Source organism: Pezoporus wallicus, unplaced genomic scaffold (genome assembly GCF_028554395.1).
Source record: "Pezoporus wallicus isolate ANWC-B61680 ecotype Strahan unplaced genomic scaffold, APGP_CSIRO_Pwel_v1 contig_5485, whole genome shotgun sequence".
NCBI classification, from domain to species: domain Eukaryota; kingdom Metazoa; phylum Chordata; class Aves; order Psittaciformes; family Psittacidae; genus Pezoporus; species Pezoporus wallicus.
Window position 1 is genome coordinate 1,081,093 of NW_026641550.1, and position 25,875 is coordinate 1,106,967.

The 25,875-nt window shown below is 41.7% G+C and overlaps 1 protein-coding gene and 1 long non-coding RNA gene across 6 annotated transcripts in view; one reads left to right on the forward strand and one right to left on the reverse strand.

Annotated features, from left to right (window-relative positions):
• KCNG2 (potassium voltage-gated channel modifier subfamily G member 2) overlaps positions 1-18,255 on the reverse strand; it is a 56,718-nt gene extending 38,463 nt beyond the window's left edge. Inside the window, exons 1-2 of one of the 5 annotated variants that reach the window (XM_057424237.1) lie at positions 17,498-17,605; positions 4,945-5,074 (exon numbers count right to left, since the gene is read on the reverse strand). The gene's annotated coding sequence lies outside the window, so the exon portion shown is untranslated. Of the gene's footprint in view, positions 1-4,944; positions 5,075-17,104; positions 17,280-17,497; positions 17,636-17,970 lie in introns of those variants that run through there. The other 4 variants (XM_057424236.1, XM_057424235.1, XM_057424234.1 and 1 more) reach the window with 4 other exon arrangements.
• LOC130607280 (uncharacterized) lies at positions 17,907-24,853 on the forward strand. The gene is made up of 2 exons (XR_008974206.1): positions 17,907-18,033; positions 22,020-24,853. It is a non-coding gene; the product is annotated as an uncharacterized LOC130607280 (long non-coding RNA).
• The last annotated feature ends 1,022 nt before the right edge of the window (positions 24,854-25,875 follow it).

Below are 25,875 nucleotides of genomic sequence, written 5' to 3' on the forward strand. Positions count from 1 at the left end.
CCTTGGTCACACAATGGCATTATGGAAAAACCGACGCTCCTCATGTAACAAAAGGGCTGTGGTTTTCTTTCCAGAATATTCATGTGTCACTTTTAAGGCACATACACACACAGGACTGCCAAATAGCAAAAGAGAAGCCAGTGAAAGGGTCAAACAATGTCAGACCGTGGTATCTCTTCTGCTGCTGGATAAACGTTGTCGTCTAAAAATAGTAAATAGCACTCCTGATCCCAGACTGGTAAAGTGGGACAGAAAGACTTTAAATAAAACTGCATTGTCAGGAATCACAACACAAAACCACCAGCTTCTTCCAAACCCTAGAACTCCTACCACTTATTATATTTATATGAAATCAAAGCCCAGCAATAAAAAATAAGTAACGCTAATCACCTAGATATCTCTTTTAGTAATACATATGCTAGAATCTCATGCCTTTTGCCTCTGTTTTATGTATACTCTGCATTCCCACTGCCTTAAGACAACTGGGAATTTGTTACAGTGAAAGGAAAGCCAGGGTCATTGAATTCATTAGCCCATGACAGTAAAGCAAGCTACTTTTCATAAGGTATGTACAGGGAGCATATGAACAGTAAATGGTAGCTATTTCAGAGTGCCTGGATATTGTGTGTTTGTTACGCTGTCATAAAATGTTGTAAATACATAGCTAATAAAAATGCCCGAACTGTAGATGCAGCCTTTCAATATGGACAGGATACCTCCCTTTAATTAAGAAGACTTGTTTTAATTCTGGATGCAGAACAACATAGAACATCCTCATTCTTGGCATATAAACCTGTAAAGATTTTCAGACTGACCATTGTTTTGCACACAGAGGACCAGCACTTCCTTGGCTCCAGCAGACCTACTGAATCCTGTGTGGTTCCACCAAATGAGAGGAAAAAGAGAAAGCAAAGAATTAGAAATCACTGAAAATTAGAACACTGAGTCCAAAATTGTAGGGACAAGATGGGGACAAGGTGAGATAGAAGACAATGTGTGTCCTCATTTCCACACCATCTCACACTCCTGAACTTTATTTCAGATGATAAAGACAGGAACAGTGCGAGCTCTGCTATCCCCAGACAAACTGTCCCAGGCAGACGGTGGGGAGGAATTTCATAGATACTACAGATATTTTCACTCCAAATCCTCCTGGATGTGTCATAGTCATTACTGAGCACTTCTCTTACGAACATCTGCTCTTACACCCTTACCAGTGTTTAAGGCTTGCTACCCTCAATCAGATCTTGAGCTTTGCTTTTAATAAAGCATGAATAAACAACTTCATCTATTAGCATCCTTTCTGCTACTTTCCTAATAATGAAAAGGCAAAGGAATAAATAGCTTGTGATATCTTTTCTTACTTACTATCTGGCAAATACCTTATCCTTTTAAGTAGTTTCTTTACTCTCTCTCCAAGTTATTCTCCACTAGAGCAACATACTTTTTATGGACAAATAAATGTCTCACAGTATCCACTCACCATGCATCAGTTCCAGTTCTTTATTACCAGGTTCATTTTTTTTTTCCCAGAGACATGCATAATTACATTATGCAGTAGAGCATCTATAAATCACCTATCATGTGGTCATATATTCTAAAAAATTAACCTACAACTATTACCCAGTTCAGAACTTCATCCCAGTTATTTCTAGCCATCAAATCTAGTCAAGAGTTGGCTGAATATGGACTACTGAAGCTGGGTTTTGGAAACAGTATTTGTCATTTATTTACCTAAGACCTACTTTCAAACCTCATCCCCACAGGCCTTCAAATTGATTTTTGAAACAATACTTAAATCACCTTTTCATCTGAGAAACATTTATTTGGTACTTAGTTCAGAAGCTGAGATTCATACCGCCTTTTCACATACTGCTCTATTCACTGATGTCATCTGCTCCCCATCCTCACTTCCTGCAGCAAGCTCTAATGCAACAGGGCTGGTGAGTTACTATTACCACACAGGGAATAGATGGGCAACAAATGACATTTTCCTGACACTTTCCATAAGCAATGACTAATAGCTTTTTAAATTATCAAAACAGTGACAAAAATAAATTATATTAAAGGTTACACTTTCAGCACCTCCTTATTTGTAAGCACAAAATATGTCCACATAATTGTATCAGCTAATTAACTACACAGTTATTCCAAAGCCTTTTCAAGTGCAGCTGCATATGCTCAAATATAGATTTTTCATATCTGAATGATCGGAAACATACAAACCAGAAGCCTGATGAAGATTTGTTTATTTAATCTAAAGGATACGGCATATTAAGTTACACATTCTAAATTTAAATTTTGCAAATTATTGCTATAGTATCCCTTTATACATCTGCATGAAAAGAATCACACTTGATTCAATGAAAATAAATCTGGTCAGAGACTATTATAAATGTCTATAAAACTATTCAGAATGTGAAAAAGCTCCTACAAACAGAAGAAGCAAACTGGTAAAATTGGTTGATGCACAATTTATTTCAGTCATTCTGTTTTACTGGCTTACACTCCTATTGTTCTTAAAACCTTTTCCTATGAGTTATTTAATGCTCTAATAAATATTATTTTACATCCTCTCTTCTCTAATTCTGCAAATTGTATTGCTTGAAACTTCCAGTAAGTATCTCCAACAGTTACAGTTAACCTTTTGTACACCCCTTTTCCTCATATAATCACTTACCTTCGAGGAAAAAGACTGGTATCAAATTTCCTTTCCATTTATTAGACTTCTTTCTTACTGATAGATGGCATGTGTAACCCTTAGGCTTACAGTTTACTAAGTTAACTGTCAGCACTTTTCATCTTCCCTCAGCTTCTTCTCCCTCCACAGTTTTATCTCATTTGATTACCCTTGGCATTTCTAAAAGCTGTCAAAATTTGGTCTGCTGAAATTCAATACTGGTGTAAGATGATGCAAGGTCAGTCTATAACCCTGACATGAGATAATGACAAATTTTGAGCACACCTCTCTAGTTAGCCTTGACTAGTCTTATTTCATCTGCCATTCAATGCCTAGCGTAACTAGAGCATGCTATACAAATCATAAAACCAGAAGTGTTTCCTAGAAAAATATATATTTCCTTCCCTTTTCCAGCCAATGAATAAACAAACATTTCTAAGGATTGGTTCTCACCACTTTTACAATACTCCAGCTATTCTGAGGGAAGTCACACCACCTGACTGCTTTCCATTAGGTAGATGGATACAGGTTATTTTGATATCTATTTTCTTTTTTTTTCCTCAGGAGGACGAGGCTATCAACTTTCATATCAGACTACCAACATGCTGGAAAGTCAAATTTTAAACAAATACTCAGTACACCTCCTGCTCTCATTTTTGCTCTGAGAATTAGTATGTCTCATTTCATAAACATGAGAAACAATCATGTGGGGCCATAAAAGGGCCAAGTATATAAAAAAACAAAATCTGGTATTTCTGTTGTATCTGGCCTTCTGGCTCTACCCCAATCACTTCAATCAATGTCAGTGGCATACTACCATTTGCTCACCATCTCATGGCAGTGCTTCATGACTTCTTCAAGGTGACTCAGAGCATGAGATCAAGCTTAATGTAGCCTCAAATGAAAATAAAATAAACAATTTGCCAGACCAAACCCAACTTCTTTTCCCTTTCTACTAAGCCCCAGTCTCCTCCTTCCTGCACTTCCCCCCCTGAGCCTGATGATCTTTCAAAAGCAGGAAAGAGGTTATCCAAAGAATCAGCATGCAGATGTTTCCAAGATGCGTCCACAGTTAAGCAAAGATTTTCCTTCGATTTTGCCCAGCTCAGGAGTGGATGAAATTTAACGGACTTACGCCCATATACATCCCAAAGATTCTTTCTTCTGCATTTTATTACTTCTGAAATGCTTTCCAAACGTTTTCTTGGGGTTTGGCCTAAAGTCTTGGTATGCTGCCTCCTAAACTTCTCTTCCAATGTATGTTATTTGCCTTTAAATTGACAGTGTCTTTCCACTTTGGAAAAGTTTCAGTTAGAGGAACCATGAGATTCTCTATTTCCAGACCAAATCCATTCAGTTATCAAAAGAGAGAATTAGGTCTTCTACAAAATGAAGTTAGGGCACCCACAGAGGAAGCCGATCCGCTAAATAAGGAGGTGCCATTTTGCACAGTGCCTTTTCAGAGCTGAACTGCCATATGCTGCTGTCTACTCCTCCTTCATCTGCATCCTCTCTGCAGGAAATCAGTTCTGTGTACTTCAGTCCACTAGCTCAGTCTTCCCCAAAACTGTGTGTACTTTACAACTGGTATCTAGTTGCAGGCTAATGCCTTCTAACCTCACCCTGGGGTGCTGAAACATGTTTTCATTGCTTTAGGCACCCTAAATGCATTGCACCACACACACTGCACCACATAATGCAATGGAGACACAGACTCCTTTCAGAGTCCGTGGCAGGCTGAGTCATAGACACAAAGTGGTTGATAGGGAGAAGTGACAGTCTCTTGCTCCATGTCTGATGCTGTCATTTTGCTTTTCTGATGCTGTCATATGCTTTGAGTAGCATATGGGGTTGAGGAGATGGAGGGAAGCCACAGGCAGTGGGAGAAGAGCTAAAGCTCTGCTAGGCCCAGCCTAAATCTGTCCTTGTAACACGTTATAACAAAACAACAGCTTCACTATACATCATCAAGGCTGAGCAGTACCCTCTGTACAGAGGCAGACTCTTCAAAGTGTTCTAGAACATCAGTGACCACAGGGAGCCAGGACTCTCTAGGGCAATAATATTCAAAGCTCCTATAGCTTGGTCCCTATCTTCTTTAACCATTCAGGCAACCAACCACTACATTCCCAGACCATCAAAGGTGCAAAAAGCTTTGAAATGGAAGCTCCAGCCAAGACCTCGCTCTTGCAACCTCACCTAAGCCTTTGTTTCTGCCACCTCATCCATGACAGGTCACAGAAAGCAGTCCTAACACCACCCACCTGGCTGCCTGCCTTATTCTCCCACCCAAAGGGACTTTGGCATTCTTTCAGACACGTCTTGGCTCCACAGAGCCCCAAGGACTTGCCACTCTCTCTCATGCACCCATGCCTGCCACTCCACTCAGGAAAACTAAAAAAAGGATGGAATTTGGAGATCAGGTCTCATACATCTTCCCTCTCTTCCCCCAAGAAGCAGAGATGCTGTCCCTCCAGGGAAAGGCAGGCTCTGGCAGCAGGCAGAACCGTATCAGTCAGTGCATGCAACTGCAAGAAAGAAAGCACCCAGTCTGACACACAAACACACACTTCATTAATGTGTTTTGTCTCATTTTCTGTTAAAAACATTTAATTTCCTTCAGGGCTACAGTTTTAACAACCTCTACTGCTACCACATTGTTTCAAAGACACTTTAAGGCATCCCAGAACACACAGCAAAAAATACAGGTGGGAAATAAAACCTGATAAATTAAATTGCTTTTACATAATTACAAAAACCTAACCCTAACTGTACTAATATCATACTTATTACTGTGCTGTTGAGAGCCCACTGGTGTAACAGAAATGTAACATGGGTGAATAAGCAACGTAAAAATGTTTTTAAACCCATCCTTGGATTCCTGGAAACCCACGTGTTTCCTGGCACTCCAACACTTATCAGTTGGCTCAGCTGAAATTACAAAGTGGCAGAGGGATACCCATTTCATTATCACCTTCATTCATTATCTTTCATCCTCACTCTGTGAGAAGCAAGCCACATACCACCACCAATACAGGGCACAGTATCACGCTCCCTCTCACCTCTGCCTTCTCAATCCAGCCCCAAGATTTTCTGGCATGAGAGGCACAGCTTCAGCATGGGAGTTGAAGGGAATACCCAGCTAAAGTCAGAGCACTGCCCCAGATGTTCAGAATCAGTTGTTTTCACTCTAGAGGGGAACTCAGTTCCCAGTCACATGGCTCCAGCTCAAGGGTACCCCCCCCAAAGAAAACAGCAGGCTCAGCTCTGTCCTTTCAAAGGACTGAAGGCAACTACCCCTGAAGACCATCCCATTTTAATGGGACTCAGTGAGGTACCTGCTCACAGCTTTCACTCAGCCTTGGCTATGCGGCAGCAGTTCAGAAACACTCCTGTGGAGAAAAAAAAACCCACCCAAATGACAATAACAATGTTGAGTCTGGAGCACTTTCTGCCGTCTGCATACAGGTACAAATCCTGGCTGTATCTTGATCCTATTAGATGCCTATTTTGCTGCCTATTCCCAGACTTTCTAGTACTCTGGTTTCCAGAGAATGGAAACTCAGCTGTGGAGGATGCAGAAAAGCTTTGGGTTATGCTTCACAACTCTGAAGTTGAGCAAACAGGGAGCAGGATGGGAGGGCACTGCAGAACAGATCCATTCCAGGGCTCACCTGCAGTGCACATGTATGGTGTGGGCAGCATGGAAACCAAACCTGGGGCTTAGGAGTTAATTCAGAAACCTGAAGTCAGGCATTGCTAGGCCTACTTGTAAAGACCTGTCCCTTTTTTTCAGAGACAGCCCTATGGATATGCAGCTGATGACTGTGAAGCCACTTTAGGTGTTTCTTTGAGATATCTGTTATCCCTGTGAATGCGTAAGTGGATGCACAAAATGAATAGAGACAAAACTCATGCTCATGACACCAGAAGACAGAAAATAATGCCAGATGTGTGGATGAGCAGCCTGAATGCTGCTGTTCTACCTTGACCTAGTACCACCTAAAGACAAATTACCACTCTGCGCAATTTTAAACTAACTTATTTTAAGTGAAAGTGGATAATTAGACTTACATTATGACTATTTGAGCACATATAATGGTCAGCTGAAATTCCAGTAATGACTAGCTCAAAGTCAGGCCACCTCTACTAGCTTTCATAAATGGAAATAGGATGGAAAAATCAGTAGCTAACACAAGACAATTCACTGGAAGGTTCAAAGGACCTCATAATGCACAATCATGACGTATTCTGCTCTTCGGAACAGTTTGCTCCTAACCCAAACACTGCATTTTCATTTACATTCTGAAAATAAAGGGTCTGATTTCTTTTGTACCTTTCTATGCTATTTAATATAACTGCAGCTGTGTCTCTTGCTTCATGATTTTGCACTGAAACCTCCAGTGATGCATAGAATAACTTAAAAATTGTAGAGTAGGATCTTTCTGTAGTACAATTACGTATTCTTTTTTCTTTCTAATAATGGTCCACTTTTGAGAATGCCAAGAGTGGTATAAACTGGCATATTCCAGCAGGTTCTCGAAATCCATGGAAAAAGATAATTAAGAAAGTACAGCTCTCTGTCAGGATTGCAAATTATTTTTGTGAATACCCCTGAGATCCGTTCTTTGTCTCCTCCACAGTTCTGCCTGCAATTGAGGTTGGTTGAACTAAGAAAGGTACACAGGCAATAACTAGGTTATTGAGAAGGAAAGCACTATCAAAATCCTGTTAAATAGGTCATTATGGGCCTCATACAGCTCTTGTGGCAAAGTTTAAGGCAAGGATTGCAGTGTACAACACCAGGACCCTGTAGAGATCTCTGAAGTGATGGTGGTGAAGAGTACTGGAAACAGAGACGAAATCTACCCTGTCTAAGCTAAGGCTAACACCATGAAGGCCAAGATGGTGGTAACTGGCTTCTTTCTTTCTTCCAGGGTGATGCTAACGGAGTTTAAACAGGTATTAACCTGCACAGCTCACCAAATGCACATGCCACCATTGAGCCTACTGCTTATCTCACTCCTTATGCTATTGTTGCCTTATTATTATTGCCTTGTGCAATAAACAATACCCTTAGATTATAACTGGTTAATTTACCCGTATTTCCAGGAGTAAAAGAAGAACAAACAGACACTGTCCTTTTTGCAAAGATATTTAAGCATGAATAATCAGAACAAAGGATGCCAAGGAAGCAAAAAGCAGGGGGGAGAAAATCATGTCACCAGCTCTCTTTGATCTTTAGATCATGCCTGAAAAATCTTCTCAACCAAGAAGGAGGCAAGAAAAGCCCAGGGAAATGCTGACTCCAGAGGTTTCAGCTGCTGGAGAATCAGGCTGCCGCCATTATACATGACGAATTCCCACCTGACTTTGGTTTTTCAGACTGATACATGCATACAGCTATATGCTCCCTAGAATACTTTTTATAAGCACTGGTTTTCTCACTTAAGTTAAAGATGGATCCCTTCATTTGAGGAATAAATTAATTCTAGATAATATAAGAAAAAAAAAAAAGGAAAAAATAATCCAGCATTTAAAACTGTAGTAAATTGTTGCATATGGAGCCATATTTAATATGAAACAAAAAAGCGTATTTCTGAGAAGCATGCACATACACATTTACAGCATTTGAACACGTATTTGCCAGTCACAATCAGAGCTCACAGAGAAACACAACAGTTATTAAAAATGATTCAACACACTTAATAACATGACTAAGTATACTAACTGAACTAGTAATTAGAATGTATAAGATTTGATAAATAAAAGGTTTTTAAATGCCCTATAAGGATCCATTCCTGAAACCCCTTAATTACATGAGCCCATCAGCTTCAGGACACCAATACAATCAGTAGGATTGTTTGTGTGAATAAGAATTACTCATGAAGTGTGAAGTCTGGCAGGCTTAGGCACTGAATGTGAGCTCTTTCACAAATTTTTATTTAAAGTTAGAAAAGAAAGAAAATCGGAAGTTTTATTCTTGCTTAGCCCAAGGGCAGTACATTATCAGCCCACGACTCTGTTGTTTTTTCTGGTTTTAACTCCAGACCATAGTACAAGTACAAAGAAATACAAGAATAAATATCTAGGACTGAGATGTGAATTCACCCAGAGGTGAATCTGGGCAGGCTCCTTTGATTTACCTCAGCACAGCCAAGAAGAACATTTCCCTTCCATCTAGCCAGGCATTGCTCCCATTGTGAGCTCCTAACAGCAGTCTACAGAACAAATTCAAGTCCTTCTGCATCCAGAGGAAGCCTTCACAGCATGAAGCCTCATAAAACCACCAGGAGAGGCTGCACTTAGAAGGGTTTTAGGGAAACACTAAATTTAATACTAAACCAAGAAATATTTTAGTGACATTTACATTGAAGAATATACACACAAAAGGGGAGATTCACAATCTACAATTATCAAATGCTGGAACTCTCAAAAGCACAGAGGATACGCTGCTTCTACTCTCGGCAAGTAAAGAAAAGGTTGTGCATACTGTGCATTTCCAAGCCTCAAAGGACCTAACCTTTTGTTTCTAAATCAGTAGGTATAAAAAGGAGCCTTATACCTCCTTCAAGACTAATTCAACTAGCCACAAAAAGACTTTCTACAGCAAAACGTATGGCAAAATGTGTCTCATATGTAACCCTGATTAGCTTCTCTAACCCATACATATTTTCAAAGGTTTTCACAGGTTTTAGAGTCATATTCAGAAGATTTCTTCCTGAAACACTTCTGATGACTTTGCGGACATCTAGTAACATTAAGAACTGCAGCTCAAAGGCAAACCTGAATAAATGACCTTGAAAAACATGAGAGACAAGAACAAGACAAGAGAAGTATTCTAGGCATGGAAACTATATAGCAAACTGACTGTATCTGGACTAGAACTGGTATGACTGGAGACGCTCCTGCCCTCTTGTAAGCTGAAGAGTCCCTAAGGTTCTGATGTGGTACCATGACTTCCCATTAATCAGCAAACGCAACTTCAGCAGAATGACAAGCTGGAAAAGATACATAAAACTTGGCTGGAAACTAAGACTTCATATAATGTCACAGGAACTGTCTCCATAATTAAATGTAACAGGGTCAAGATTTTACTGTGTGCTTCTAGATATTGAAAGACATTGTATAAATGATATAATTCAAAGTAAGCATACCCAAACACATCAATAGAAACCACAAACAAGTTTCCTGCAGCTTCACTGATTGCTTAGGTCTGGCATGTAAAACTAGTCATTATTCTGAGCATGTGGGTAAGCTCAGAACTAGGTCAGTGTGCATTATTATAAAACAAATTTAACTGCTCAGCTGACCAGCAATGTCTTGCAGCATGGAAAGATGGTAAAAGGTCCAGTAATGATAACAAAGTGGTACCAGCCTGTCCATGGAGACACATAGCAAGTCCCTGCCATCAAAAAATAATTGCATATTTACCACAAGTAAAAAATTAAAAGAGGAAAGGAAGCATGAAATAAGAAAAGATGGCCTCAATCTTGATGGTCTATCATAATCTTCATTAACTAGAAGCACATTAAAGTGATCTCTGAAAAAGCAATCATTTCTGTTGTGGTTTAAACACAGTCAGCCACAAATCAGCCACACAGTCTCTCTCTCTCTCCCCCCTTCGTTCGCCCCCCCCACCCCACTCCCAGAGGGATGGGGAGGAGAATCGAAAGGGATGTAACTCCCACGGGTTGAGATAAGAACAGTCCAGTAACTAAGGTATAACACAAACCACTACTGCTACCACCAATAATAACAATGATAAGGGAAATAACAAGGGAAGAGAATACAATACCACCTGCTGATCAATAATACCCAGCCCTACCCAGCAGTGTTCTGTCCCTTCCGGGTAACTGCCCCAGTTCTACATCCTGGGCATGCTGTGCTGCGGTATGGAATACCTCTTTGGTCAGTTTGGGTCAGGTTTCCTGTCTCTGCTTCCTCCCAGCTTCCCCTCCTCCCTGGCAGAGCATGAGAATCAGAAAGTCCTTGGTCAGACTAAACATTCGAGCAGTAACAAAAAAAAAATGGTGTTATCAGTGCTGCTCCCAGGCTGAAAGTCAAAAACACAGCACTGCACCAGCTACTAAGAAGGAGAAAAATAACTGCTACTGCTGCTGAACCCAGGACAATTTCTTAAGTCAGAATTAGTAAGTAAAATTTCTGAGGACCTGCTCTACATCCTGGGAAACATCTGCTTTTTAAACTACTTCCCCCTTAACTCAGTAACATCATCAAAGCCAGTTTGTGAGCGAAAGAATTCATTCTTGAGAACCAAGTAAAATTTCATTTTGGCAGGTCAGAATAAAGTAAAATCCTAAACCATACAGGCTTTAGCCTTGGAATAATATTTGAAAAGCTTCAAACTAAAGAGACTTGGTTTTCACTCAGAGTTTCGTTGAATGAATTTATATAGTGATTGCAGAGTCTCCATGGAGGCTCTGGCTTCCTGGCTTTACCAGTTGAACAAATTGCACTGATAATCTGAAGGAAAACAACTGGTTCTCCTGCTGCCCATCACAATCTGTTCAGCATGGAGTACTTACGATTCTTGCACTTCACTATGAAGAATTCAAAACCCCTTAATCTTCCCTCAAGCTCAGTCTATCCTTTATCCTATTACTTTGAACGTTCAATGACAGTGTTTCTCTAGCAATTGTCTCCTCATTTCCAAAGAAGGGTGTTCCTCTTTTTAGAAATATAAAAAAAAGCCCCAAGAACATTTTTCTACAAGCAGAAAAACCTGTCCATCGGTGTGCTGACCAATTTCAGGCAGTGAGCTGGTCTCCTGGCTGACATTGCTTCACAACACTCATGACCTCAACCCACTAATGGGAATCGTATCACTTCCTTCATTAATCTCTTCACCTGTGTGGTTAAACCAGCACATTCCCATTGGTGTTGATGCTGAATATGGTATTCTTATATTGTTGCTCAGTCAATTCAGTGACGTTTCAGCTGTAATTAAATTTGGGTGTAGCTGTGAATGAAATCATTCCATCTCAGGCCAGTAACAGCCCAGTAATCCCAAACTCACCTGAACCAGCAGCAGTATAAATCATGGAAACCAGGGCTCGTGATCCATGTACTGCTGAACTCCATGGGAAGGGAAGGACCGAGAGGGAGGAGGAGGCGAAAGGGAGAGATTGTGAGGTGATGCAAATTTTTACACCTTCAAAGTCACCACAGTAGGTAGATCTGCCCTAAGGGATACATGCTTTTAGTCGAATGAGTAACAAAGCAGTATTTTCTTTGATTCAAAGCTGTTTGGATGTGACAAAGATTTAAAATCAATAGCTGTGGTCCAATTCTAACTGGAGAAACAAAAAAGTAGATGAAAATGAGCTTCCCATTCAGAATCCAGTTCCATTCAACACCCTGGATAGATAAAATCCCAAAGTGTCAGAAATGACCTAGACCTGAAGAAGTTTTGAAGGTGTATTTTTCAGGTGTACAAGACCTGGCATGAGAAAATATTATCACAGCAGTGCAAATCTGTGAAGGATGGTTTATCCTAAATCTGGCTGGCTTAATTCTCCTTTTTCCTTCATCTGTCAAGTCTCTCCTTAAACATTTTAAAATTACAGATACCTTGTAATTCAGACAGTGGGGTAAATATGCATAAAATAACAACATGTGTGAGGAATTTGCTTCACAGCCAACACATGATGCCTGCTTTACAGTACATCTGAGAAACATCATTTTCAGCTCATTCCAGTGAGTCTGACTAGAAACATTTAAAAAATAAATCCACGTGATGGCAAGAGCTACACATATAGAATCATAGAATCATAGAATCGTTAGGGTTGGAAAGGACCTTAAAATCATCTAGTTCCAATCCCCCTGCCGTGGGCAGGGACACCTTACGCTAAATCATATCACCCAAGGCCTGGTCCAACCTGGCCTTGAACACTGCCAGGGATGGAGCATTCATATGCAGAATGTCTCTTCTCAGAAAACAAACAGGTTTATCATTCCTCTCTGAAGTTCCCAGGGCAACACCTGGGATTTTTTCAAATCCCATGTGTACCAAGCAAAGCCAACTTAGTGGTGGACTTGGTAGTATTAGGTTAACAGATGGACTCAATGATCTTAACAGTCTTTTCCAACCTCAATGATTCTATGGTTCTATCGCGTGCCAGCACCCATTCCCACCTGGGGAGTGATGGAGTTCAGATGGAGAAGGGTATCACCAACACTCTCACAGCTGTTCCCATGGAGCTCCTATTCACTTGAGGGTGAGCAGTGGGCACCCTGGCACAAGACAACCCTACACACAGGAAATGCTGAATCTTTCTCATTATTCCCTGCTCAGTAGGTATCAGCCTTTTTATTTTGCTAATGGAGCCATTTATAGAAGGCTGAGACAAACAGTTCTAACTCAATTGTCAAAAAAACCCATACCACTGATATTTATAAAGTGCTTCTTGTGTTCGGTCTAAACACTATTTGTTTCTTCAAGAAACACAAAGCTCTGAAAGAGAAGACAAGAATAATTTCCATAATTACCAGCACGTGTAATTCTTCACCTTTTGGAACAACACTGAAAGGATATGTTTTTAATACATTATTGTTGTTTCATCTTGATGCCTTAATATTCCTAGAATCTTGAGTACATTTTTCCTTTTAAATGCTCATGTTCCTTCCCATTTGTCTAATATTGATTTGCCTGCTGCCAGTTGTGCAGAACTCTAATTTTACATGCTTTAGTTGGATCCCTTGTTTTCAACAAACTTCACGAGTGCTACCAAGAGAGCTCGTAAAACAAAAGACACTAGTTAACCAAATAGCACAGAGCATGGAGAACCATTATCTGGTAGATATTCTGCAAGTACAGTGAATTTACGTTTACTTTTACCAATAGCTGGCATCACAGTTAACAGTCTTACTTATCTCTATTTTTAATGTAGTTATTTAGAATCCTGAAAGACAATGAGAAAGAGATCATTTGAGATCTTTTTTACTCAGGACTAGGAACACATTAAAGGGACTTGATTCAGTAATTTAAACTGTTCTTTCAGTTTTCTGTAATTTCGAAAAAAATACCACAAACCTCTGATTTGCTTTAAAATTTTAGATTTTATCACCAAATGATTATGAGACAGCAAATATGCTGGTACAGCCTGAATGATTATCAAAGATGCCAGTTCCAGTTAAGAAGCTGGGAGACTGTATATTTCTCATCTTTTTCCAGGGAAAAAAAAACAACAAACAAACCATAAAGAGATTGTAAATATTTAATAAGAATAATGCTCCAGAAAGCACTGAAGGATTTAAAATGTAAAGCACACAGCCTAGAGCACATCAGCTTTTATTAAGAAATCACAGATGATTTTTGAGTTGGTAAGGGCAGAAGGGCAGAGGGACTCCAGCCCTTCTCTCATGGGAAGTCAGCGGAAAGCCAGTTGGCTTGCGTCAGCCAATATGACCAGCGCCAGAGTCTTCCAAAATAATATTTTTTAATTCTGCTCACCATTTAACCTGCACAGAACCTTAATTTGCCTTGATATCTCAGACCCATTGAAAAAGAAACAAAGCAAGGAGTAAGGAAAAGGTCTTCCACAAGCAAGACACTACTCAAGAAAACAGAAGCAACAGGGTATCACTTCCCTTTATGGCTAAACTGCCTCCTGAAATGGGATGTAGGTTCAGCTGTGAAACAGAGTAAGACTACACTGGGGAAGCAGTACAAAGTAACTCCAAGTTGTCAGGCTTAATTAATAGGTACTTAAAAAGGTCTGATGCAAACAAAGCATTAAGGTCCATTGATTATAAAAGGTGTAATTATCAATCTGATGAAGACATTAATTTAAGTAGGGAAACATGCAAGTCACATAACTCAAAACTGATGGCTTAATTAAGCAAATAAGCTACTCAATGCAAGGCACCCTGAATGTTCAAAGAGGTACATGGCCAGAGCTGATAACGGCTTCTTCATTTTTTAGTAGAGCTACAGAAAACTTGCAAAGAAACAACCTCAGTCCTTATCACACATATCTGACAAGGTTTCTGAGCCACCTGTGAGACCCATCAATATCACAGATTTAGCACTCTGGCCTTTGACTGCCTATGTCATTTTTAAAATAGGAGAAAGGTTCCTCAGTCACTTAAACCTTTAAAAAATGTTTAAGAATTTTCACTGCCTCCAGTTTTCTCTTTCTTCCCTTATTACTGTTCAAATTGAACATTTACTTTTATCATCAGCTCAGTCTTAAAATGCTGCCTCTTTTCCTTGCAAACAATCTGAGGACACAGTGATATAACATCCAGATTGGTTTTTCCAACAATTGCTCAAAAGAAGCAATTAAATAGCTGTCTACATGCAAGTTCACAAGCTAAAAGCTATGCTGAGCATTCAAAAGACAATACTGTGGAATAATTCACCATCTGAGCACTCCTACTTGGTACCAACATTGCACAACGTTAGCACAGGTTAGCTATAGCACTGTCCACTCTGATCAGCTTTTTTGGCTCTCGGCTGTCTAATTAGACAGGTCTTGTACTAGAGAAGTACAAATGTTTCCATGATGTCTCACAATCCATCCAACACCAGCTTGATTACTGATCCTGTCTGACTGCCGACAACACTGGGTTCAGTGCAAGGCACAATTGCCTGTGAGCAATTTCTTAGGCTGCCCTGAAATCATAGTCAGGCATTTAAAAGGATTTCTCCCAGAATCAAACACAACAACAAAGAGAAAGACGAGGAGCATCCGAAGACCATCCTGCCTAAGCATCCTGCTCAGCAAAGAAATGCAATTCTTCTCGTCTATTTTATCAACACAGAGCTGCTAAAGGGAAATAAAAAAATGAGCCCCAAAATTTTAGGGCTTCAAAAGCCACATAAACAAAGCAGGGCTTTTTTCCCTTAATGGGGCCACTGCCAACAGATCCAGGCACTATGAGAATTATTCATACACAGGGCTGCATGACATCTAAAAGATGAGCTGAAACTTTCCTTTGCGTGCTGTTTTAAAACCATTCCGTAATTAAGCCCAAAGAGATGACAGACATTTACTGACGGTTAATGCAGTGCTCCCACAATGTATTATTAGGCACAAGACCAGAGGCACAGGGCCAAGTGCTGTTAATCTCCTAGTGAGTGCAGCCTGAAAATATATGGTAATATTGCTAATATTTTTTAAAAGGCAAAAGTCTTGAGTTTTCACAGAAACAGACACACCGAATAACCCACCAAAATAAAAGTGTCATGGGGAAAAAAAGAAGAAAGTTCACATAGTTTTTAACCCAATTTTTCCACATGAGGAGTGATGTATGAAAAAGGACTGCCCTCCTTTGCCTTACCTCATGTTTTACTTTAGCAGTGTCAAATCCGATCTTTCGTGCTTGGCTACAAACCTTTCCAAAACAAGTGGGAACATCTATCAGCTTTTAGTTAAGGTAAGGAAAGTGACGGGGCGCAGGTTTCCCTCCAAACGCTCTGCTTGTTGGTTTTAAGGAAGCTTTAAGAAGAGCAAATAAAAGAAGCCTGAAGTCCTCTGAGCAAAGCTAACTTCTTCCTCTCAAGGTCATCGTCAAGTCATTTAAGAACCATGGAAATAGCCGGGGCAGTGGAGGGGCAGGAAATAAGCAGACTCAAAAAGACACCTTTCCTTCTCAAATAGCTTTGGTGCTGGAGGCTGAACTAAAAACGAGCACTCAGGTGGAGGTTTGCTACTGGTACAGACCCAGCCAATCTTCCCCCCGCGGGAAAGAAAGATGCAGTAAGAAGTTCTTGCAAAAGTAACTCCAGCAGAAGCACTGCATAAACAGGAGAGCTCGCAACTCAGATTCCACTGGAAGTGGCTCGTCAAGGGTCCTACAGGCAAGAACCTTCTTCCTTGGATACATCTTAACCCCTGTTTTCAGGGCCAGCGCTGAACCTAGTATGTTAAAAACCGAATGGTGTGGTTCTGAATAGAGACAGACCCTTGATATTCCTTCACAATTTATGGCCTGATCTTACTGAGAATATGCATTCAAATTTTTAGTAACATATTTAGCAAACATTAACTATGACTGACATGCATATTCAGAACACATTTTGCTTACAGTTTAAACCGAAATTCATAATCACGTTAGCTACACGTATTATTTCACAGATGTTGTAACCTGACTGAAGACTTAATTTTGTGTAAACCTCGCGAAAGACCCGGGAACCCAGGGGGAGCTCTGTCTAAGCGAAAAAATAAAGGATTTGGGGCTCCTGTGAAGTTACGTGCCCCGGCACACCATCGCCATTTCACTGACAGCTCAACGCACCCTGCTTCTGTGACTAAAACGAAACGCCACCCCAAAAACCCAAGCCAGCAAGCAAGCAGAAAAGTATTCTCAGGCAGTTAAGGCACAAGCAGACGCTGTGCCCTCTCACAGCCCCGAGCGCTACCGACCCCCCCCCGCTACCGCCGCCAGACCCGTTACCTTCTGCCGCCGTTCGCGGGGTGGGTGCGGGAGGACGGGCGCCGGACGTCGTGCCCGGGCAGGGCTGGCCCGGAGCCTCGGCAGGGGCCACCGCGCCACCCAGGGCTGACGCCTACCCGCGGGCTGCGCCGCCAGGGCCGGGGGCAGACTGGGAGCGGAGTCCTGCCGAGCCCCTGCGGGAGGGACCGGGACGGACGGGGCGGGGCGGCCGCGGCTCGTCGGGGAGCTCTCTGCGCCCCTCGCTCCGCGCGCGGCTCGGGGCAGGGAGGGGACCCGGCAAGTTCGCGGCCGCTGCTGCCTGCGAACAGCAAAGTTGGCGCCGCACAGAACCGGGAGGGCGACACAGCCCCTCGCCACCAGGTGCCCCCGACCCGCCCCGCGGCCCCCTCTCACCTCAGGCACTGCCTCCTTCCCGCCGGGATCGGGGAAGGAGCCGGCTGCTCTCCGCTCCATCCCGGCGCTGCACCCCGCTCCCAGCTCCCCAGCTCCACCGGGATCGCCGCAGATCGCCGCGGCCCCGCCGCCGCAGCACCCAGTGCCGGCCGCGGAGCGCCGCCTGCCGCCGGGGGCACCCCCCCACCCACCCATCCCTGGGGAGAGCTCCCGCGCCGCCGCTGCCGGGCGGGGGGAGAGGCAGGGGCAGCGCTGGCCCCCATCCGCCCCGCGGGCCGTCATCCTCGCCAGGGTGCGCCCCGCTGCAAAGCGGCCAGGATGTAACAGCGTTAATATGGTTATTAAGATATTTAATCTCATCCCCTCTTCAGAGGAACGCTCACGCTAGCGGCCCTGCGCCAGTAAGCTCCCGGCCGCAAGCAGCTGGCGTTGAGTTGCACAAAAACTAAACCCGAGCCTTAATTTAAACGCACTTTCAAACAGCGAATGCGCTCTCCCTGTCGATGGACTTATCCCAGTCGCGCTGCTGGTGTCAGGTAAGTTTACTTCTTCGCGCTGCTTTCGCAAGCTCGGTGCAGCAGACGCAGCCTGATTCCGGCAGGTGAGTGCTGTCAGCGAGCTCCCAGTGCTTGTGGAACAGGGGAGAGCTGTTTTACCGAGCTCATGCCTGACTCCAGTGCAGCTGCTGCCCGACCGCGTCCCGGGAGCCCGACGGGGAGTCGCGTTGAGAAGGATAGCCCAGCAACCCCCACCGCTTTAGAGAGATGGGGATTGTGGACGGACCCTGGTCCAGGCGCTAGTGGGGTTTGCGTGTGCAGGGGCACACACGCACCTGCAGGACCCCTCGGGAGCGAAAGTGGGGAGCGACGTTCACAGACGTTCGTGCACAGCCATTTCCCTGTCTGTCTCCCATCTGCGAGCAGGCGCTTGGGAAAATGTAAAAGTCTTTTGATAATAGCGTGTGTTCGGTGTCTGCCCGCATGTACAGCGCCGCAGGATGCCGCTGCACAGTGCAAACAGGAAACATCACGGTTCTAACTTTTGTGGGTTTAATAATGGTGATGGCTTTGTACACATCACCACCACCACCACCACCCTCGGTACTACACCAAGTTGCAACTTACTTACAAGGGCTGAAATACATTTCCTGAGATGCCTCCTGTATCTCTTGCCAGTTTCTCCAAAATGTCTCTGTGGCTAGTCTGGGTCCAGGTTTTTGTCAGTTTTTACATCTTTTAATTTATTTATTGTGTTTTCTGGCATTCATGCCAGTTAACATCATCCCCCCCACACCTCCCCTTTGGGGAAACTTCTGGCTGGTTCTGGCATCTCTTGATTGTTGCTTCTTAGATTATGTATGTATTTATTAGTGTCTTTTCTCAGTTGGTGGATCAGCTGCAAGAGTACATCACATCAAATCTGATAAAAGCTGCCAATACCAGGCAGCCCATTGTCTCTGCAAGGAGCCAGCTCTGCATGTCTCAAAGAAAGCAGCATATAGTTTTGTTGTTACTATCTGTAGATGTTAGAAACTCTTTGTGTGTACATACACTTTTACTATTATTGCTTACATTCACTACAGCATGTATCAAGTTCATTGCTCTTGGGCTATTTGATTTTCAAGGTAACATTGAAGAAGTAATTGTTAATTTAAATATGTCACCTTCTAATTTTGTACTGTTCTTGCACTATGTAAAGACAAACAAACAGGACCACACATTCAACCTTGCTTATGTCCTTCTCAGCTCCATCTTGGCTCTGCTTCTTGCATGCTCTCCAAGCGTGATTCACACTCCCCTCAACTCTCCCACTAGAGTTTTGAAGTGAGACAGTCATTGCAATATCTGAGCTTGTTTTTAGCAATACTAAAGAACTGTTTGAAACCATTTGCCTTTCTCATATGGCAATATTTTAAATTGTTTGCTGCTTGACAGCCTGGGATGTGTTTCCATTGGCATGAGATTTTCATGCATTTTCTTTTCTGTGTCTATTCTGTTTATCCATTTAGCTTCACTAGTGTATAGCTTGCATTTTGTCAAAATGTTTTGACTTAAAATACGCCAAGGTATTCATTTGTTTTACCTTTTATTTCATAACCAGTAATTTGACAAGCCTGTGGACATTAAGAGTCCAGTTCTGTGCACAATCTGATGTGGTACTATTATCTTCAGAGGTTACCTTTCAGCTTGCCCTGAATCAAGCCCTGCTTGTATGTGGTTGTTTGTATGTCCCCAGAAGTGAATAGTGAGCATGATTGTACAGGTGCAATTCCACTTTCAAATATGTCCAAAGAATTAAATAATATTTTTCCCTCAAAATTCCACCAAGTTGCAAATTCTTTACTAGATGCAATAATTCTCATGATAGTGAAGCGTGATAGTGAAGATCAATAGCAGAATGCCATTTATGGTGTCCATGGCACTTACTTACCCTCAAAATAATACAATTCTGCCTTTTCAAACAGATGGAAAAAAGGTTGCATGAAGCAGCTACCTGTTTTGGATGTGATCGTATATGTACAGTCTTGGCAGAAAGCTGGGTCTCTAGCTCCAGCCTTCGTCATCCAGTAATGTTGCTTTTGTGCTGCTTTGTGCTCATGTTTCTTGTAGGAAACCTCTTGTGTGCCATTCCCTGCCTCACACAGCACCCAGAGCTGCAGCAGTGAGGCTATAGGCTCCTTTCCAAAAGGAAAAGAACCAAAAGGTTCACAGAAGGTAAAATGGCAGCTTTGTTTCATGCCCATGCCTGTAGAAGAGTGGGATAGCTACTGTTCCTTCTCACTCTTGTTCGAGGCTTGCTTGGACTAAATGCAATTGAGTTTGATTTACAGTCAAGCCTTCCTACTGCAATTAAGACATTTCTATGGTTTTCTGCAAGGAGCTTTTTTTATAGGGGAGTGTGGGTATAGCCTCATTGATCATTTAGTTTAAAACGTCCAGTTTCTAGTTGAACCAGGTCCAACTCCAAATGAAATCAGCACTTGAAGTCCCAATTATGTCAAAGGGATTACAATTAAATGTTTTGCAGGTGTGTTTCCCCATTTCTTCCTGGTCCATCCCACCAGTGTTGCCATTGCTTCTGTTCCACAGATGGCAACTGCAATGGCAGTGACTGGGCAAACACAGAAGCTGGGGCACTTCAGTTTAACTTTTTCATTGAGTTTAAAATTTCTGAAATCTATTTATTTTTTGAGTAGTAAACTTAAAAGCACTTTAAATACAATGCTTAAAGGTTTTTTATCTGAAACCTGAAAAAAAGCTGGATTGTTATCCCAGAGCTGTGAAGACGAAAAGGTTACCTTTTCCTCCAGTCTCATGACAAGATGACTCTTAGCATTGCTTTTTTTGTTGATTTCTTTGGATTATTTTATCATCTCAGTTGTTATTACTGCCATGATGATTTTGGTTTAGGATTTGTATCATCTAATCCAGAAATTACTGCACTGGTGACCAAAGAAATAGGACATGATTCTAGGCAGTAAGTACCTGTATTAAAGCTGTAATTTTGTAGTTTCACCTCGGTGCCTCAGTCAGCCAGGCTGTTTTAGCTGTAAACTGGTGTAAAAAGTTGTCTTTTTTGTGTCTGGAAGGAACCAATTGGTAAACTGGAAGCCTTTGCAGAGGACATGCCTAGAAACCGTGGCATCAGGCAGAACCTGAGGTTTATGTGTTGTTCCTATGCAAAAAAAAGCGGAATCACAAAAAGCGAGGGAAGGTGATGGACCCCATCAATTTTGGACGCCTGGGGTGTGTGTAGACTGTGGAGATGGGTATAGAAACTTGGGAATAACAGGAAGCCCCTAGAAGCTTGACTCCCACTCCTCAGCTCTCACAGCAGACAGAAATCCCAGAGGTAGGTAAATGAAAGTCTCTGTGAAGACTGTGTTGAAAACTATCATTGTAATATTTTTGATCAATTGTCACAAAGTATTGCTGAGTGTGCTTTTGAAGGGGGAGAGAAGCAGGTACCAAAATTTTGGTACCTGTCATGGAGATAATTATTTTTGTAGCTGTAGGGAGGGAAAAGGATGGGGGAAAACCAAGTAAGTGAAATGAAGCATTGCTCACTTCAGGTAAGAGTGAGTTTTTTATTTATTTATTTTTATTTTTTTTTTGGTAACAGGAAAATAATTAAGCTGAACTTCTATTTGTGTGACTGCAACTCATTCCATTCAGGACAGCTGATGCGAACAAAGTTCTCAGACATGAGAAATGGTACTGCAGGTAGCAATGCAGTGGGGAAGAATAATATAGTTGTATCAGTGACAGCAGTGGAGAAAATACAGTAGGTTTCCCTTCAAATTCTTTGTGAGTAAAGCGGTCATGTGCAAAATATTAATGATCTATTGTAACAGTGGTCATGTATATATATGATGTAAATATAACATTTTCTTTGTATTTATCTTCTGTTTTATGAGAAGGAAAGTTTAGGGTTTTCTGCAAACTATAGATATGAATTATGTACTTGTTGCAAGCAGGATGTACTTTTTATACTAAAGCAAATTTTTCAATTTTTTTTTCAGGAAAATGACCCAGGTTGGAAAATCACAAAAGTTAAATAAACAAAGGGTATTAAGAAAGTCACAGAAGACATCATAGAGCTACTGTGGTTTATAAACACTCCATATCCTTTTTTGTGTGGAAATAATATTGCTGTGAGTTACAGCTGTTTTATTAGATGTCAGGTTATGTTACTGCAGCTTTGCTGAGAGTCAGAGCAATGAATTTGGGTCTCTATAAGCTGTTGTATCCAGTTGCAGGAGCACAGTCGTAACCGACAGCATACAGGCCACCTTCCAATTAAAGCTAAGCTCAATTTTAAGGTAGTGTATGCAAATCTACCCTGAAAAACAAACCTCATTAAGCTTGTTATGTACAAAGGTGTATATTTTCTTCTCGTTTTGTTTATCTCCAGTGTCATTGGGGGTGCTCTGTCAAGGAAGAAACTATTAGCCACTTGGCTCTTTGATTTGAAAATGAGACCCAGGTATACATGTTAACAGCTTTTATCAAAACAGGAATCTTATGAGAACAACATATATAGTTAGATCTCAACTACTTTTTTGAAAGCAGATGCAAACCTACATATTAAACTGTCCCTGATCTGACCAAGCTGCCAAACTCAGGTGGCTGGCAGTGTACCTCACACCCAGGCAGCTATACTGTCCTGATTGTAGACCACATGTTCAGAAATTGCTTGTATACAAAGGTTTGGATGTAAAAATCAACATATGTCCGCCTCCGTGTTGGCATAACAAATCCCAGCAGCCATGCTCAGGCTGAAAAGGTATTTTGCTAGTGTCGGAATTTATCCGCTCAAAATGCTAAGGCATAAAGCATTCTATAAATGGAAAGAAATACAGAGCATAAACTGCAGGCTATTTGGAAATCAGGTTTTGTTTCTCAAAGCAAACATAAGCACCCAAGGCTCTGAGATGAAACTATGCTTACTGAATGAAGACATGGTCAGGCAGCCAGGCAGATGGAAAAAGAATCCAACAGTGTTAAGCTTGATCCTGTTCAGCTTTGGGCAAAATTTCAACCTCAAGGGTTAATGCTTCTTAAATACAATTCATTGTGTAAATTCAGCCTCGCACCTAAATGCATTATATTTGCTGCATTACAGGCTTTGCGGTCTGTAGGGTTTTCCTCAGCCATTTGGCTGAAAATCAAGGACAATGAGAGAAGAACAATATCAGTATGATCTCTGTGATCATGCACATTGTGGTTCTCAGAAAAAAAAAATAATTCAAATTGACCAGTTTTGGATTTTTTTAAATGGACCATTTAACCAAGCAGAGTTCCTCTGTTGACTCTGATTCAGAGCTCAGGTTTTCATGGTAAATTGCAGTTTATTTTTTAAAAAAGAAAAAGAAAGTACATCCCCTTTAATTCTAAATGTCAATACACCGAAATTTGAAACAGTTTAACAAAACCTCTCTGAAAGTTGATCCAGATTAATATTTAATCGTTCAGCATTCCTGTCATCTGGAAGCTTGTAAGCATAGGAAATTGAATGTGCTGTAAAGTAGGTTTTTAGTTTTCATTGAAGGAGAATATACTATTTTTTGGGGAAGAGTAAACTGCCACTAGGAGTGGTCTACTGAAAGAGTTAGTATATGGCTAGTTTACAGTCCTACTCACTAACTTCACACTATAGACATGCATCCAGTTAGGTAGAATTTATGTATTATTCAGGTTGCTTTGCACACATTGCGGCACTTTGGGTACAAAATGCATGAGAGTGCAAACAGCGAATGAAGGCTGCGTCTACATTAGGACCAAAATGGTGCTGAGAGCCCAACATCTGCACTCCATGTGTTTCAGGAGTTTTTATTTCAGAGTAGCTATAATGTGCTCCCAGGGACCCAATGCCCATTAGCAGCTGAAGCAGATCATTCAGTTTAGCTCCTGCAGAATAACCTTGTGTTAGGCAGTGTGAACCCAAGCACAGTAAATGGGGAGAATCAAGAAACTATTTTCAGAAGCACGGTCCTATTCTGAACTGTAATGCTACTGTAGACGAACCCAAGCAGAGCATGGCTTCCATGGAAGAGCCAGTCTGATGCCAGCCTAGGGGCACTGTGAGTCTGGGGTGACCACTGGCCTGGAGACCTGCTACAGGATGGCTGGGGGACTCCCTGAGTTAGCAGAGGTTGGTACTTCCCATTTTATGGAAGAACAGATGCAGAAAAGCACTCTTCATCATGATGCCTGTGGCACCATTCAGACTGCCACAGCACTTGATGCAGAAGTAAGAGACTTTCTTCAGAACATGCACAGTGCTCTGTTATGAAAACCACATTATAAAGACTGCATCGAGAGCTGGCCCTGAAGCTCTTCTTCCCTCAGCCTGTTTGCCATGAGAAACAGTAAGTTAAATAGCATCGGAAATGCTGGACTTCTATATGTAATGAGCATGCGGCCCATAGAATTCACTAAGCAAGAGGTCAGTGGGCTTAATGAATTTAACCAGGCCTTTAAAAAGACTTTATATTACCAATAACATTTTCAACTTCCTTGTGCCTGCTAAAGTTAATGCAGAACTTTTGAAACAAATTTCAGGATTTGGGAAGGGATGTGCTATTTTTTGCTTCAGTGCTGCATTTTTTAGCTATGTACATTTCTGTATCAGCTTCTGGCTTTGAGTGCACTTACAACCAAAAAGAAGAGAATCAGGTAAATGGTTTGCTCATGTTGCAATTAATGTCATGTTGCTGGTATGTTTGGCATCTTCTTCATAAGAAAGCAACAGTCCTACTGTTCCACCAGCTTGCAACATAAAATAGAGAAAACTGTGAGGTTCAGCAAGTGTGCTTTTGCTCTTTACATAGCAATTAAGACTGAGTGGAAAACAGATGGCCAGATGTAGGTCCCAAGTAGCTGTACACAAACCTCAAATATTCACCTAAGACACAGTTGCATTTAGGACTCAGGTGGCTTTTGAACACTGGTGGGGTGTTCGTAAGTTATTCATCTGGATTATCAGCCTATTCCTACATATGACAATAGCATGAGAGAGGTGGGAATGGCTGTCAGAAAGGGAAGGCTAGGGCAGCAAGATGCACATTGTGTCATCTGTGAACCCTGTCAGTTATGGATTTAAAACAAAGGGAGAGCTAGGATTTGTGGATGGTGGTGCAGATGGTGATATCCAGAGGAAGGTGGTTTGGAGAAGAGGGAGGGAATATGGTTGCCCCATGAATTCCAGCATGGCTTAGATTAGCAGCGTGTCTTTAAAAAACAAATAGAACAAATAGGATGCTGCTAAGACTTGTGAAAGAAGGTCTGATGTATGTTACATCAGTTGTTAAGTTGAATGATGCTTGGTTTTGTTCTCTTTTTTTTTGCAAATGTCTGTGGCTGAGCTATAGCAGGAAGCAGAACAAAGCCACTGCAGTGAAGAACATGAGTAATTTCAGTGATGGTACCTGCAGAATTATTTAAGCAGATTTGTGTGATAACTGGGGCTTTTTTTTCACACTGTTTAGTCTTGATGAGAACAAGACTGATGTCCTACCTACACTGCTTATCCCATTTACTGCTCAAGAGCAAAGGAGCTGCTGAAAACAAGCAAACAAACAATTGTCAGGGAAATTGAGTTATTGCATTACCACATAATGAATGCCCAGAGTTGCCAGTGGTATTTTTGGCAAAAACAAAAAAAAAAAAAAAAAGGGATTTTCAGAATTCATAGGATTGAGGTGATTGCTCAGAAGCACCAGCGGTGTCACAAAAAAGCCATTTGCCTTTGGCTTCTTCGGCCTCATTGTGATGAAGGAAACCTCTGCACTTCCACAGTAGGGTACTGCTGCGGAGCAAAAAAAGATGAGCAAGCAAGAGAGGAAGGGGGGCAGTTTGTCAAGGAGCAGCAGACAT